Source organism: Pan troglodytes, chromosome 18 (genome assembly GCF_028858775.2).
Source record: "Pan troglodytes isolate AG18354 chromosome 18, NHGRI_mPanTro3-v2.0_pri, whole genome shotgun sequence".
Classification (NCBI taxonomy): Eukaryota; Metazoa; Chordata; class Mammalia; order Primates; family Hominidae; genus Pan; species Pan troglodytes.
The window spans coordinates 49,477,384-49,492,934 of NC_072416.2; the positions used below are offsets into that span (position 1 = coordinate 49,477,384).

General features: G+C 41.7%; 1 long non-coding RNA gene across 2 annotated transcripts in view; it reads right to left on the minus strand.

Moving 5' to 3' along the window:
- The window catches only part of LOC134808815 (uncharacterized), a 137,436-nt gene that overhangs the window by 121,408 nt on the left and 477 nt on the right, over window positions 1-15,551 (minus strand). The window lies entirely within an intron of this gene.

Consider the following 15,551-nt stretch of genomic DNA (forward strand, 5'->3'; position numbering starts at 1 on the left):
AATTATATATAGAAAGGGGACGGGTAGTTCCCCAAAGAGAGATTGCTATTATTATCAGAATTAAGCAAACAAAAACTCTTGCTAATAATGTTTTTTCTATTATCTGGGTCTAAAGAAAAAAAAAGCACTATAGCACTATTTGGGTAGTATTGGCTCTCACAATAGACTTAGTTATTTCTGTATGTCCTCATTCCTCCATGCTATGATTTGAATGTTTGTGTCCCCCCATTATTAATATGTTAAATCCTTACCCTCAAAGTGATGATATTCAGAGGTGTTGCCTTTGGGAGGTAATTAGGTCATGAAGGTGGCACCTTCATAAATAGAATTTATGCTCTTACAAAAGAGACCTGACAGGGATCTCCCGTTACTTCCACTATGTGAAGATGTCACCAGATGGCACTGTCTTTAAGCCAGGAAGTGGGCCCTTACCTGACACCAAATCTGCTTTGCTCTTGGACTTCCCAGCCTCCACAACTGTGAGAAATAAATTTCTGTAATTTATAAACCAACTAGTTTATGTTATTTTGTTATGGCAACTTAAGGGACTGATACATTCCATAGTAGATTAGTGTAACTACAGCCTTATTTTGTCCTTATAGTGGAAAGAGTACCCTTACCTGCTTCTTACTTTGAGTTTGGCCATGGGATTTACTTTGGCCAATGGAACATTGGTAGATATGACAAGCATAGAAGTTTGACATGTGTCAGTATGTTTGGCTTGTGGTCTTAACTCCTGCCACCACCATGAGAAGAGTGTGTCTCAGGTACCTGCCAGCTTCGGGAGAGTAGAGAAATGAAGAACATACCTGAATCTAATTTGCCGCCCCGGACCAGGCCCAGCTAGGTTCAGACAAGATCAGCTCAACTCCAATCAAACTACAGATGGATGAATGAGAAATAAAGCTTATTATTAAGTGCCATTGAGACTTTATGGCTCTTTGTTACATCGTAATAGCCAACAAAGATGCCTTCTCACTCACATCTAGCCATGTAGAGGAATGAGGAATTGGAACATACTAGATTGTTTCTGTCTGCTAGCGGCATTTACTGGAAAACCATCCATCTTCCTTCTCCTTTGTCAGTCTGGACACCATCCATGAAGTGAGTAAAACTGATTTCTAATTTGGTTGAGTAATTTCTCACCATTATTCCCCCAAATTAGATTTTACTTCTATTGTCTCCTTTTCTATAAACTTCCCCCAAACTCTAAGAGTTTATAATTTGTGTTCTGAAGTATTTGACGTTGAACACGATGCTATAAATAATCCACCGCTCTGAGCATGTTCAATAAGAATTACAACACTATTATTATGACTACACTTAGGCATTTACAAATTTGCCTTTAAATAGAGATTTATCAGGGGTTTCAGCTGCTCAGTGATGGAACAATATTAATGTCTTCACAAGGACAAATGAGTTAATCCAATCTTTCTATATGCTTGGAGACTGGCGATCTCAGTTTGGACAGCTGGGTTTCTAGATACAGTAACTTCTCTGTTACATGGAATGGCTGGGGGATGGGCTGTTTTCATTTTGTGTGTGTGTGTGTGTGTGTGTGTGTGTGTGTGTGTTTGTATGTTATAATTGTTATACAGGGCTTGAGGTTGCAGAGAAAAAAGCCACTGAGATAGGCTTTCCATTTAGTCTGAGGTGCAGATATTCAAAGAATATCTGCAGGAAAAGGGGCAGAACTGTGGACCCTAAAGGAACATCATCAACTCCGCAGTCTTGTCCACACAACGCCGTATTTTCCTCAGTGAACTCGTTAGGGAAGGCACCCTAGTAGTTGGAGAGTGGACTTTGGAGTCAACCTCATCTGGGTTTGAATCCCAGCTCCAAGCTTAGAGGGTTTGAGCATTTACAAAAATTATGTAGGCTGGATGCAGTGGCTGGTGCCTGTAATCCCAGCATTTTGGAAACTGAAGTGGGACGACTGCTTGAGACCAAGAAGTTCAAGATCAGCCTGGGCAACATAGCAAGACCCTATCTCTATAAAACTTAAAAAAAAAATCATCCAGGTGAGTTGGTTCATGCCTGTAGTCCTACCTACTGGGAGGCTGATGCAAGAAGTTTGCTTGAGGTGAGAGGTTGGAAGCTGCAGTGACCTATGATTATGCCAATGCACACCAACCTGGGTGACACAGTGGGACCCCATTTCTAAACTAAATAAAGAAAAATAAAGAAATAAAAAATAAAAAAATTATTTGCACATTTATTTTATCCACTGGTTCACTTACGGTTTTGGGTCACGTTCCATAAAAGCGGAGCCTGAGAGAAGAATTAAAAAGTCCTTTTTTAATTGAGGGAGGGACTGCTCTTAGGAGAAACCTGAGAGGGATAGAAGAACGCCAGATAGGGGGGAGGCAAGAGCTGAGCAAGGATGTGCCAGGTAAGGTCTAAATTTGGCCTGATCAGTGTGGGATGCTGGAGCATGTGTCCCAACACAGGCATCCTTGCATTGTGGCAGCAAAGTGCCAGCCCTTTCTAAAAGTTGTCACATAATAGCAAACAAATGGAATCAACCTAGGTGCTCATCAATGGTGGATTGGATAAAGAAAATGTGACACATATACACCATGGAATACTATGCAGCCATAAAAAGGAGTGAAATAACATTCTTTGCAGCAACATGGACGCAGCTAGAGGCTGTTATCCTAAGCAAATTAATGCAGAAACAGAAAACCAAATACCACATGTTTGCACTTGTAAGTAGGGGCTAAACAGTGGGTACAAATGGACACCAAGTTAGGACAACAGATACAAGGGATTCTTTTCTTTTTTCTTTTTTTTTTTTTGAGGTGGAGTCTGGCTCTGTTGCCCAGGCTGGAGGGCAGTGGCACAATCTTGGCTCACTGCAACCTCCACCTCCTGGGTTCAAGTGATTCTCCTGCCTCAGCCTCCCAAGTAGCTGGGACTACAGGCGTGTGCCACCACGCCTGGCTAATTTTTTGTATTTTTAGTAGAGACAGGGTTTCGCCATGTTAGCCAGGATGGTCTCGATCTCCTGACCTCGTGATCCACCACCTCAGCCTCCCAAAGGGCTGGGATTACAGGCATGAGCCACCGCGCCTGGCTGATACTAGGGATTTGAAAAGGGGGAAGGGGAAGTGGGGAAAAAGGGTTAAAAACTACCCATCTGGAACTAGGTTTGCTGCTTGGGCAACAGGATCATTAGAAACCCAAACCTCAGCAACGCACAACATACCCATGTAACAAACTTGCACAGGTGCTCCCTGAATCTAAAACAAAAACTTTTAAAAAAGCAATACAAATTGTGATAAAATATACATAAGATAAAATACCATTTTAACAATTTTAAAGTGTACGATTGACTAGTATTAGGTACATTCACAATGTTGTGCAACCAGCACCACTATCTAATTTCGGTACTTTTTCTTCACCCTAAAAGGAAACCCTGTATCCATTAGTTTTCACTCCCATTCTCTCCTCCCCTCAGCCCCTGGCAACCACTCATCTGCTTTCTGTCCCTATGGATTTGCATATGTACTCATTTCTTTTTAAGACTGAATAGTATTTCATTGCATGCATATACCACTTTTTTTTTTTTTTTTGAGACAGAGTCTCACTCTATCTCCCAGGCTGGAGTGCAGTGGTGTGATCTCAGCTCACTGCAGCTTCCACCTCCTGGGTTCAAGTGATTCTCATGCCTCAGCCTCCTGAGTAGCTGGAATTACAGGTGTGCACCACCACACCCGGCTATTTTTGTATTTTTAGTAGAGATAGGGTTTCACCATGTTGACCAGGCTGATCTTGAACTCCTGACCTCAAGTGATCTGCCTTCCTCAGCCTCCCAAAGTGTGAGGATTATAGGTGTGAGCCACAGTGCCCAGGCACATTTTGTTTATCTATTCATTAGTTGATGGACATTTGAGTGGTTTCCACATTTTGGCACTCCTGAATAGTTCTTCTATAAATATTTGTGTACAAGGTTTTTGTTTAAATACTTCTTTCAGTTCCCTTGGGTATGTACATAGGAGTGGAATTGCTGAATGATATGATAATTCTACATCTAACTTTTTGAGAAACTACCAAACTGTTTTCCACAGTGGCCGTGCATTTTACCTTCCTGCCAGTAATGAATGTGGGTTCCAATTTCTCCACATCCTCTACGCTTGTCATTATCTATCTTTTTGATTGTAGCCATCCTAGAGGGTGGGAAGTGGTGTCTCATTGTGGGAAACCACCTTTTTGTACTCATATCAACAGTCATTAGCTACAGACTGCTCTAGGGCATTTTATTCTTCCATTGAGGTGACCTTTATCAGCCAAAGGCAATTCTCCAAGGAAGGGGTGCAGCTGTGAGCCATGATCAGGCCACACTCACAGCAGCTGATAAATGGGTCTGCCACACTCATTCATTCAAGATACATCTACTTACTCATTCATACAAGAGACATTTAAGGGCATCTTCATGATGCTGTGCACAATATTAGGTACAGAGGATGCAAAGAACAGACTTTTTTTTTTTTTTGAGACAGAGTCTTGCTCTGTCATCCAGGCTGGAGTGCAGTGGCGCAATCTCGGCTCACTGCAACCTCCGTCTCCCAGGTTCAAGAGATTCTCCTGCCTCAGACTTCCGAGTAGCTGAGACTACAGGCACATGACACCACGTCTGGCTAATTTTTTTTGGATTTTTGGTAGAGACAGGGTTTCACCATATTGACCAAGCTGGTCTTGAACTACTGACCTCATGATCTGCCTGCCTCGGCCTCCCAAAGTGGTGGGATTACAGGCATGAGCCACCATGCCTGGCCAAAGAACAGACTTTGACTTAAAAGAGCTAACATTCCGCTGAACAACCTTGATGAAATTACCCACACAATGGTAGAAACACAACTCTGATAAATATGGGGAAGAAAAGGAACTTGGTGCTATGCATGTAATAAGATCTGACAAACAAACAAATAAAAAGATTTGACCTCAGCAGGATGGTCAGAGGAGTCGTCTGTGAGAAATTAATGATTGAGGTGAATTCTAGAGAATATAAGTATAAGGGAATTAGATACCTAAAGAGGAACCAGGAAGGAGTTCTGGGCTGAAGAACAAATGTGCGCAAGGAATGATGTGTTCTATAATCTGAAAAACTTGCTGTGAGGATATGGAGTGGGCAGGTGTTTTTGAATCCACCTGGTAAGGTTGGTAGGGCCCACACCTGCAGGATAACCTAGGAAGCTTATGTTTATTCTAAGCACAATTGGAAGCCATCACAGAAGATTAAGTAGGGTTGGGATGTGGGAGGGATCTGATTTGTGTTTTTTGATAATATCGCTCTTTCTACCCTGCAGAGAGTGGACTGGGATTATATTTGAAAGAGCACGTGTGTCATATACAGATTTTTGTGTTCTCTCTGGGATCAGGGCAGTGCATTCTCTCATTGTGGCACATGCTGACTCTCCCTCATGGTGGTTTGTTTCTTCATCAGTTTGTAGGCATTTTCATCATGAGGTCACCTTCAGCAGGGGTTATTATCCATGAGAATCCTAAATGCCTTGGATTGTGGAAGTGTTCCTTCCAATACTGTTTTGGAAGCTTGAAGTCTCTGCATTGTATGGGTAGGAATTTGAGAGGGACACAATAAATAAGAACCCTCTTTCCTGCCTGAGTTCAGAACCAATTGACAAAAGCAGAGAAGTCACACAAATCAAGATTGGCTTCATTGCTGTGAAAGTTGAACTGGAATAGCATGGCTTAGAAGCATGAATCAGGAGCAAGAAGCTCCCTAGTACTGCACCTGAAAATTAGGCTCACCCACCTAGTCACAGATGATAGCTAAAAACTGCTGACTCTCACTCTCCCTGTATTGCTGATAAGCTGCAGGGCCAGGAGCAGGCAAATTATTCTCAACAAGAAAAGATGAAGAGCAAAGGGCTGTAATTGAAGTGCAAAGTGTTCTGGGAAACTTAGAAAGTATTTCTAAGAGGAAATTAGAGAGTATTTCTTTTTCTTTTTGAGACAGGTTCTCACTCTGTAGCCCAGGCTAGCATGCAGTGGCACCAACACCACTCACTGCAGCCTTGACTTCCCCGGGCTCAGGTGATCCTCCCACATCAGCCTCCCGAGTAGCTGGGACTACAGGCATGTGCTACCAAACCCAGTTAATTTTTGTATTTTTTGCAGAGACAGGGTTTTGCTGTGTTGCCCAGGCTGGTCTCAAACTCTTGGGATCAAGCAATCTACCCACCTCGGCCTCCCAAAGTGCTGAGATTACAGGTGTGAACCACCATGCTGGCCTAGAGAGCATTTCTTGAAGGAAGTGAGATTTGAACTGGGCCTTGAGTGATACGTTATTTGTTTATTTAAAACATATTAATGGGTTATTTACTCTGTGGTAGGCTACACTAGCTATGATGCCTGTGAATTGACAGAGAGAGAGATGATAGTGTCCTATGCTGGGATTATAGATTAAGCAACAGTACAGAGGCATTTCTGATGTAGATACCAGAAAAAGTAGCAGCAAATTACTTGATATGCTTGTCAGTAGCAGGTACAGAAGATGCCTCATCCGTACGACCTTGACACTTACCATTCCTACTAAAGATGTCTTGCTGGTAGTATGCCTCTGGAAATGGGAGCAGCTGAGCCAGAGTCCAGGGCAGACTGGAATTGCTGGGCAGTTACCATCCATGGGAGCATCCCTCAGCCACCCATGAATGGGAGTTGGTGCATACCCCAGCTTCCCTACTTCTTGGGTAGGCCAACTCTGAAACATGTTTTCCCATATGGACACTGACTCCTGCTTGTCTATAGTGGAAACCTCCTCATCTATGCCCCAAGGATTGGCCTTTTCATTCACTCTCCTCTACTGGTGTCTCCTGAGATCACCTCTCAAATCAAATACTACACTCACACCTTTATCTTCAAGATCTTCTGGATATGTATCCTTTTTAAAGTAGAAGTTCATATTTCTATTATTTAGATAATAACACATGAGTTAATTATGTACAAACATAAATAGGAAGTTAAAAAGATATTTCAAATGCATATTCATTAGATCATTCATCCATCAAATGCCATTGACAATTATGGTTGAGAAACGTTGGACATTATTTTAAGGAACAATAAATAACATTGAACTCTGCATGTAGGAAGTGCTCAATGAATACGACTTCCATATGAGTAGGATTCTTGCTAAACTCGGCTTGTCTTTTTCCTTTTTTTTTTTTTTTCTGAGATGGAGTTTTGGTCTTGTTGCCCAGGATGGAGTGCAATGGCAATCTCGGCTCACTGCAACCTCCGCCTCCCGGGGTGCAAGTAATTCTCCTGCCTCAGCCTCCTGAGTAACTGGGATTACAGGCACGCGCCACCATGCCCAGCTAATTTTGTGTTTTTAGTAGAGATGGGGTTTCTACATGTTGGTCAGGCTTGTCTCAAACTCCTTACCTCAGGTGATCCTCCCACCTTGGCCTCCCAAAGTGCTGAGATTACAAGTGTGAGCCACTGCACCCAGCCTTCTTTTCCCTTTTTAAAAACAGATTTGGGAGTTGCGTGCAAGATGGCTGAATAGGAACAGCTCTAGTCTGCAGCTCCCAGTGAGATCAACGCAGAAGGTGGGCAATATCTGCATCTCCAACTGAGGTACCTGGCTCATCTCACTGGGACTGGATAGACAGTGGGTGCAGCCTATGGAGAGAGAGCAGATGCAGGGTGGGGCATTGCCTCACCTACACCACCAGGGCCCTGGGTTTCAAGCACAAAACTGGGTGGCCGTTTGGGCAGACACCGAGCTAGCCGCAGTTTTTTTTTTATATACCCCAGTGGTGCCTGGAATGCCAGCGAGACAGGACCATTCACTCCCTGGGAAAGGGGGCTGAAGCCAGGGAATCAAGTGGTCTAGCTCAGCGGATCCCACCCCTACAGAGCCCAGCAAGGCCCTGGCTGGAAATTCTTGCTGCCAGCACAGCAGTCTGAAGTTGACCTGGGATGCTCAAGCTTTGTGTGGGAAGGGCATCTGCCATTACTTAGGCTTGAGTAGGCGGGTTTCCCCTCACAGTGTAAACGAAGCCTCTGGGAAGTTTGGACTGGACGGAGTCCACCACAGCTTGGCAAAGCTGCTGTAGCCAGACTGCCTCTCTAGATTCCTCCTCTCTGGGCAGGGCATCTCTGAAAAAAAGGCAGTAGCCCCAGTCAGGGGCTTATAGATAAAACTCCTGTCTCCCTGGGACAGAACACCTGGGAGAAGGGGCAGCTTGTGGGTGCAGCTTCAGCAGACTTAAACGTTCCTGCCAGCCAGCTCTGAAGAGAGCAGTGGATCTCCTAGCACAGTGCCTGAGCTCTGCTAAGGGACAGACTGCCTCCTCAAGTGGGTCCCTGACCTCCATGCCTCCTGACTGGGAGACACCTCCCAGCAGGGGCCGACAGACACCTCACACGGGAGAGCTCCAGCTGGCATCTGGCAGGTGCCCCTCTGGGACGAAGCTTCCAGAGGAAGGAACAGGCAGCAATCTTTGCTGTTCTGCAGCCTCTGCTGGTGATACCCAGGCAAACAGAGTCTGGAGTGGACTTCCAGCACACTCCAGCAGACCTGCAGAAGAGAGGCCTGACTGTTAGAAGGAAAACTAACAAACAGAAAGCAATAGCATCAACATCAACAAAAAGGATGCCCACACAGAAACCCCATCCGAAGGTCACCAACATCAAAGACCAAAGGTAGGTAAATCCACGAAGATGAGGAAAAACCAGTGCAAAAAAGCTGAAAATTCCAAAAACCAGAATGCGTCTTCTCCTCCAAAGGGCCACAACTCCTTGCCAGCGAGGGAAGAAAACCAGATAGAGAATGAGTTAGATGAATTAACAGAAGTAGGCTTCAGAAGGTGGGTAATAACAAACTCCTCCGAGCTAAAGGAGCGTGTTCTAACCCAATGCAAGGAAGCTAAGAACCTTGAAAAAAGGTTAGAGGAATTGCTAACTAGAATAACCAGTTTAGAGAAGAACATAAATGACCTGAAGGAGCTGAAAAACACAGCACAAGAACTTTGTGAAGCATACACAAGTATCAATAGCCAAACCAATCAAGTGGAAGAAAGGATATCAGAGATTGAAGATCAATTTAATGAGATAAATCATGAAGACAAGATTAGAGCAAAAAGAATGAAAAGGAATGAACAAGGCCTCCAGGAAACATGGGACTATGTGAAAAGACCAAAACTACATTTGATTGGTGTACCTGAAAGTGATGGGGAGAATGGAACCAAGTTGGAAGACACTCTTCAGGATATTATCCAGGAGAACTTCCCCAACCTAGCAAGACAGGCCAATGTTCAAATTCAGGAAATATGAAGAACACCACAAAGATACTCCTCAAGAAAAGCAACCCCAAGACACATAATCATCAGATTCACCAAGGTTGAAATGAAGGAAAAAGTGTTGAAGTTAGCCAGAGAGAAAGGGCAGGTTACCCACAAAGAGAAGCCCATCAGACTAAGAGCAGATCTCTCTGCAGAAACTCAACAAGCCAGAAGAGAGTGGGGGCCAATATTCAACATTCTTAAAGAAAGATTTTTCAACCCAGAATTTCATATCCAGCCAAACTAAGCTTCATAAGTGAAGGAGAAATAAAATCCTTTACAGACAAGCAAATGCTGAAAGATTTTGTCAACACCAGGCCTGCATTACAAGAGTTCCTGAAGGAAGCACTAAATATGGAAAGGAAAAACCAGTATCAGCCACTGCAAAAACATACCAAATTGTAAAGACTATCAACACTCTGAAGAAACTGCATCAACTAATGGGCAAAATAACTAGCTAGCATTGTAATGACAAGATCAAATTCACGCATAACAATATTAAGTTTAAATGTAAACGGCCTAACTGCCCCAATTAAAAGACACAGACTGGCAAATTGGATAAAGAGTCAAGACCCATTGGTGTGCTGTATTCAGGAGACCTATCTCATGTGCAAAGACACACATAAGCTCAAAATAAAGGAATGGAGTAATATTTACCAAGCAAATGGAAAAAAAAAAAAAGCAGGGGTTGCAATCCTAGTCTCTGAGTCTCTGATAAAACAGACTTTCAACCAACAAAGATCAAAAAAGACAAAAAAGGGCATTACATAATGGTAAAGGGATCAATGCAACAAGAAGAGCTAACTCTCTTAAATATACATGCACCCAATACAGGAACACCCAGTTTCATAAAGCAAGTTCTTAGAGACCTACAAAGAGACTTAGACTCCCACACAATAATAGTGGGAGACTGTAACACCCCACTGTCGGTATTAGACAGATCAATGATACAGAAAATTAACAAGGATATTTAGGACTTGAACTCAGCTCTGGACCAAGCAGACCTAATAGACATCTACGGAACTCTCCACCCCAAATCAACAGACTATACATTGTCGTAAGCACCACATCACACTTGACCACATAATTGGAAGTAAAACACTCTTCAGCAAATTCAAGAGAATGGAAATCATAACAAACAGTCTCTTAGACCACAGTGCAATCAAATTAGAACCCAGGATTAAAAAACTCACTCAAAACTGCACAACTACATGAAAACTGACCAACCTGCTCCTGAATGACTATTGGGTAAATAGCGAAATTAAGGGAGAAATAAATAAGTTATTTGAAACCAATGAGAACAAAGACACAATGCAGCAGAATCTCTGGGACACAGCTAAAGCAGTGTTTAGAGGGAAATTTACAGTACTAAATGCTCACAGCAGAAAGCAGGAAATATCTAAAATTGACATCCTAACATCACAATTAAAAGAACTAGAGAAGCAAGAGCAAGCAAATTCAAAAGCTAGCAGAAGACAAGAAATAACTTAGATCAGAGCAGAACTGAAGGATATAGAGACACAAAATATCTTCGAAAAATCAATGAATCCAGGAGCTGGTTTTTGAAAAAATTAATGAAATAGATAGACTGCTAGCCAGACTAATAAATAAAAAAAAGAGAAAAGAATCAAATAGACACAATACAAATGATAAAGGGGATATCACCACTGATCCCACAGAAATACAAACTACCATCAGAGAATACTATAAATACCTCTACGCAACTAAACTAGAAAATCTAGAAGAAATGGATAAATTCCAGGACACATACACTCACCCAAGACTATGTGGGGAAGAAGTCAAATCCCTGAATAGACCAATAACAAGTTCTGAAATTGAGGCAGTAATTAATAACCTACCAACAAAAACAGCCCAGGATCAGATGGATTCACAGCCATAGAAAGAGGAGCTGGTACCATTCCTTCTGAAACTATTCCAAACAATAGAAAAAGAGAGATTCCTCTCTAAATCATTCTATGAGGCCAGCATCATCCTGATACCAAAACCTGGCAGAGACACAACAACAACAAAAAAGAAAATTTCAGGCCAATATCCCTGATGAATATCGATGCAAAAATCCTCAATAAAATACTGGCAAACCAAATCCAGCAGCACATCAAAAAGCTTATCCACCACGATCAAGTTGGCTTCAACCCTGGGATGCAAGTCTGGTTCAACATATGCAAATCAATAAATGTAATCCATCACATAAACAGAACCAATGACAAAAACCACATGATTATCTCAATAGATGCAGAAAAGGCTTCGATAAAATTCAATACCACTTTATGCTAAAAACTCTCAATAAACTAGGTATTGATGGAATGCATCTTAAAATAATAAGAGCTATTTATGACAAACCCACAGCCAATATCATACTGAATGGGTAAAAGATAGAAGCATTCTGTTTGAAAACCAGCACAAGAGAAGGATGCCCTCTCTCACCACTCCTTTTCAACATAGTGTTGGAAGTTCTGACAGGGCAATCAGACAAGAGAAAGAAATAAAGTGTATTCAAATAGGAAGAGAGGAAGTCAAGTTGTCTTTGTTTGCAGATGACATGATTGTATATTTAAAAAACCCCATCATCTCAGCCCAAAATCTCCTTAAGCTGATAAGCAACTTCAATAAAGTCTCAGGATACAAAATCAATGTGCAAAAATCACAAGGATTCCTATACACCAATAAGAGACAAACAGAGAGCCAAATCATTAGTGAACTCCTATTCACAATTGCTACAAAGAGAATAAAATACCTAAGAATACAACTTACAAAGGGTGTGAAGGACTTCTTGAAGGAGAGCTACAAACCACTTCTCGAAGAAATAAGACAGGACATAGACAAATGCAAAAATATTCCATGCTCATGGATAGGAAGAATCAATATTGTGAAAATGGCCACACTGCCCAAAGTAGTTTATAAAATCAATGCTATCCCCATCAAGCTACATTGACTTTCTTCACAGAATTAGAAAAAACTAATTTAAATTTCATATGGAACCAAAAAAGACCCTGTATAGCCAAGAGCACCCTAAGCAAAAAGAACAAAGCTGGAGGCATCATGCTACCTGACTTCAAACTATACTACGAGGCTACAGTAACCAAAACATCATGATACTTGGTGCCAAAACATATATATAGACCAATGGAACAGAACAGAGGCCTCAGATATAACACCACACATCTACAACCATCTGATCTTTGACAAATCTGACAAAAACAAACAATGGGGGAAGGATTCCCTATTTAATAAATGGTGTTGGGAAAACTGGCTAGCCATATGCAGAAAACTGAAACTGGACCTCTTCCTTACACCTTGTACAAAAATTAACTCAAGATGGATTAAAGACTTAAATGTAAGACCTAAAACCATAAAAACCCTAGATGAAAACCTAGGCAATACCATTCAGGACATAGGCATGGGCAAAGACTTCATGGCTGAAACAATAAAAGCAATTGCAACAAAAGCCAAAATTGACAAATGGGATCTAAGTAAACTAAAGAGCTTCTGTACAGCAAAATAAACTATCATCAGAGTGAACAGGCAACATACAGAATGGGAGAAAATTTTTGCCATCTATCCATCTGACAAAGGGCTAATATCCAGAATCTACAAAGAACTCAAACAAATTTACAAGAAAAAAACAAGCAATCCTATCAAAAAGTGGGCGAAGGATGTGAACAGACACTTCTCAAAAGAAGACATGTATGCGGCCCACAAACATTTGAAAAAAAGCTCATCATCACTGGTCATTAGAGAAATGCAAAGCAAAACCACGATGAGATACCATCTCATGCCAGTTAGAATGGTGATCATTAAAAAGTTGGGAAACAACAGATGCTGGAGAGGATGTGGAGAAATAGGAATGCTTTTACACTGTTGGTGGGAGTGTAAATTAGTTCAGCCATTGTTGAAGGCAATGTGGTGATTCCTCAAGGATCTAGATCCAGACATACCATTTGACCCAGCAATCCCATTACTGTGTATATACACAAAGGATTATAAATCATTCTACTATAAAGACACATGCACATGTGTGTTTATTGCAGCACTGTTCACAATAGCAAGACTTGGAACCAACACAAATGCCCATGAATGATAGACTGGATAAAGAAAATGAGGCACATATACACAATGGAATACTACGCAGCCATAAAAAAGGATGAGTTCATGTCCTTTGCAGGGACATGGATGAAGCTGGAAACCATACTCTCAGGAAACTAACACAGGAATAGAAAACCACACACCCCATGTTTTCACTCATAAGTGGGAGTTGAACAATGAGAACACATGGACACTGGGAGGGGAACATAATACACTGGGGCCTGTCAGGGGGTGGGGGGCTAGGGGTGGGATAGCATTAGGAGAAATACCTAATGTAGATGACGGGTTGATATGTGCAGCAAACCACCATGGCACGTGTATACCTATGTAACAAACCTGCACGTTCTGCACGTGTATCCCAGAACTTAAAATATAATAATAATAATAATAATAATAATAAACAGATTTATCTTTCTTTTCTCTTAATCATTCTAATATGTTCTTAACAGCCAGGTGCAATGTTAGCTCAGCTGCCCTTTAGCTGCCAAATACCTTCCATGTGCTATCAACAAGATGATTACCTTGGGCCCAAAGTGCAATGCTTACCCAATTATAGAAACTGTGTCAACCTGGTGTTGACTACCACTGCCATTGTGAGGTTAGGACTTGGGCAATCACCTGGACAATTTAATCAGAAATCATCCAACTTTTGAAGAACAGGTCAGGATTGATAACTTAGTGCAAAGTTCCCTTGGATGATGGTACAATCTTTTTATAGCCTGTTATTCTCCACACATGCACACTCACACATGAACATGCATTCACACACATGCCAACAACAATCATCAGTAGGTATTTTTAAAAATTCAAATTGTAATATACTAAATAATAAACCATTTTGATATTTCATGTTCCTTTCTAGTCTTTGGCCATAAACAAATGTCACTTTCATGTGATTATAATAAAATTTATAGATTTCATTCGTTTTTTTCTTACATGATTTTGCCAGCATTTTTCTCCATGAGGATTTTCCAAATGCTTTATAGATGTCAACAATGGAATCCTTCCAGCTGGAATGAGTTTGCACTCTGTGCTGAAATCACAGTCGGGGACTCAAAGAAAGAGCCACTTTTAACCTTTTGTGTTTTCTGCTCTAAGGAATGAACTCCTGGCTGCTCTTTCTTTCAGGAATTAATGTGTTTGGATAATTGTCTCAAGTGGGAGCTCGCCACAGGAAAGCAGGTGTAGGGGCTTGGCTTTTGGCAGAGGCTTAGTTTATTTGTCATTTATTCACTCATGCATTCATTCAACAAACATTCCTTGAATATCTATCCATTACCCAACAGACATTGGTAGCAATGCTATCTGCAGGCAGGTCATGGAGGCTGGATCAGGAGCAGGAAGATGGAAGAAATGAATGACCATGAGAGCTGAGTGTAAGGATTCACACCTGCCTTCCAAAAACAGAGATACCAGCTGAGCAGAGAGGAATGAAGTGCACGAAGAGAGGCCTGTGGTTCAATCAGACCAACAAACAAGAACTAGAAAGACAGGGCGTCATTGCACAGCAGACATCCCAGATCAAATAAACAGATGTCAACCATGAAGACTGAAGATTTGGGGCCTTGGAGGCAAAGACAGATCCTGAAAAGGACAGCAAAGAATTACATGAGCCCATCTTGAATGTGGCTCCTGGGAAAGCAATGTATTCTAAGCACTTTGAATCCAAGATCTGCTGCCTGAGTCTTGTAGAGAGGCCGTGAACTCAAGCAGGGCTGCCTGCATGTGAATCCCACGTGGAAGCTAGGTGACTTCAGGTAAGTGACTTAACCTTCCAGGACCACATTTTCCAGATCCTGAAACAGTGATGACCTAAAAGTGCTTAGCTCATAGGTTTGTAATGAGGCGTAGGAGAGCTCATACTTGCACAGCGTTCAAAACAGTGTCTGATACAAAGTAAATGCTTATATAAGAGTTTTTAAATAAAATTAATGTACAGTGGAGGAAAGAATTTCATGACAATACTTAATTCTTTTCAGTACCCCTAACCATCCTCATTTTTAGAGATTTACAAATCTATATGACACCATGGTCTTTTTTCTTCCTAATTATTTACATGTGGTTTCAACTATGGCTTCCTTCCCCAACCGTGATGACCACTGCCTCCTACTCCTCTTCCCCCAGCAATGGGTACCTTCA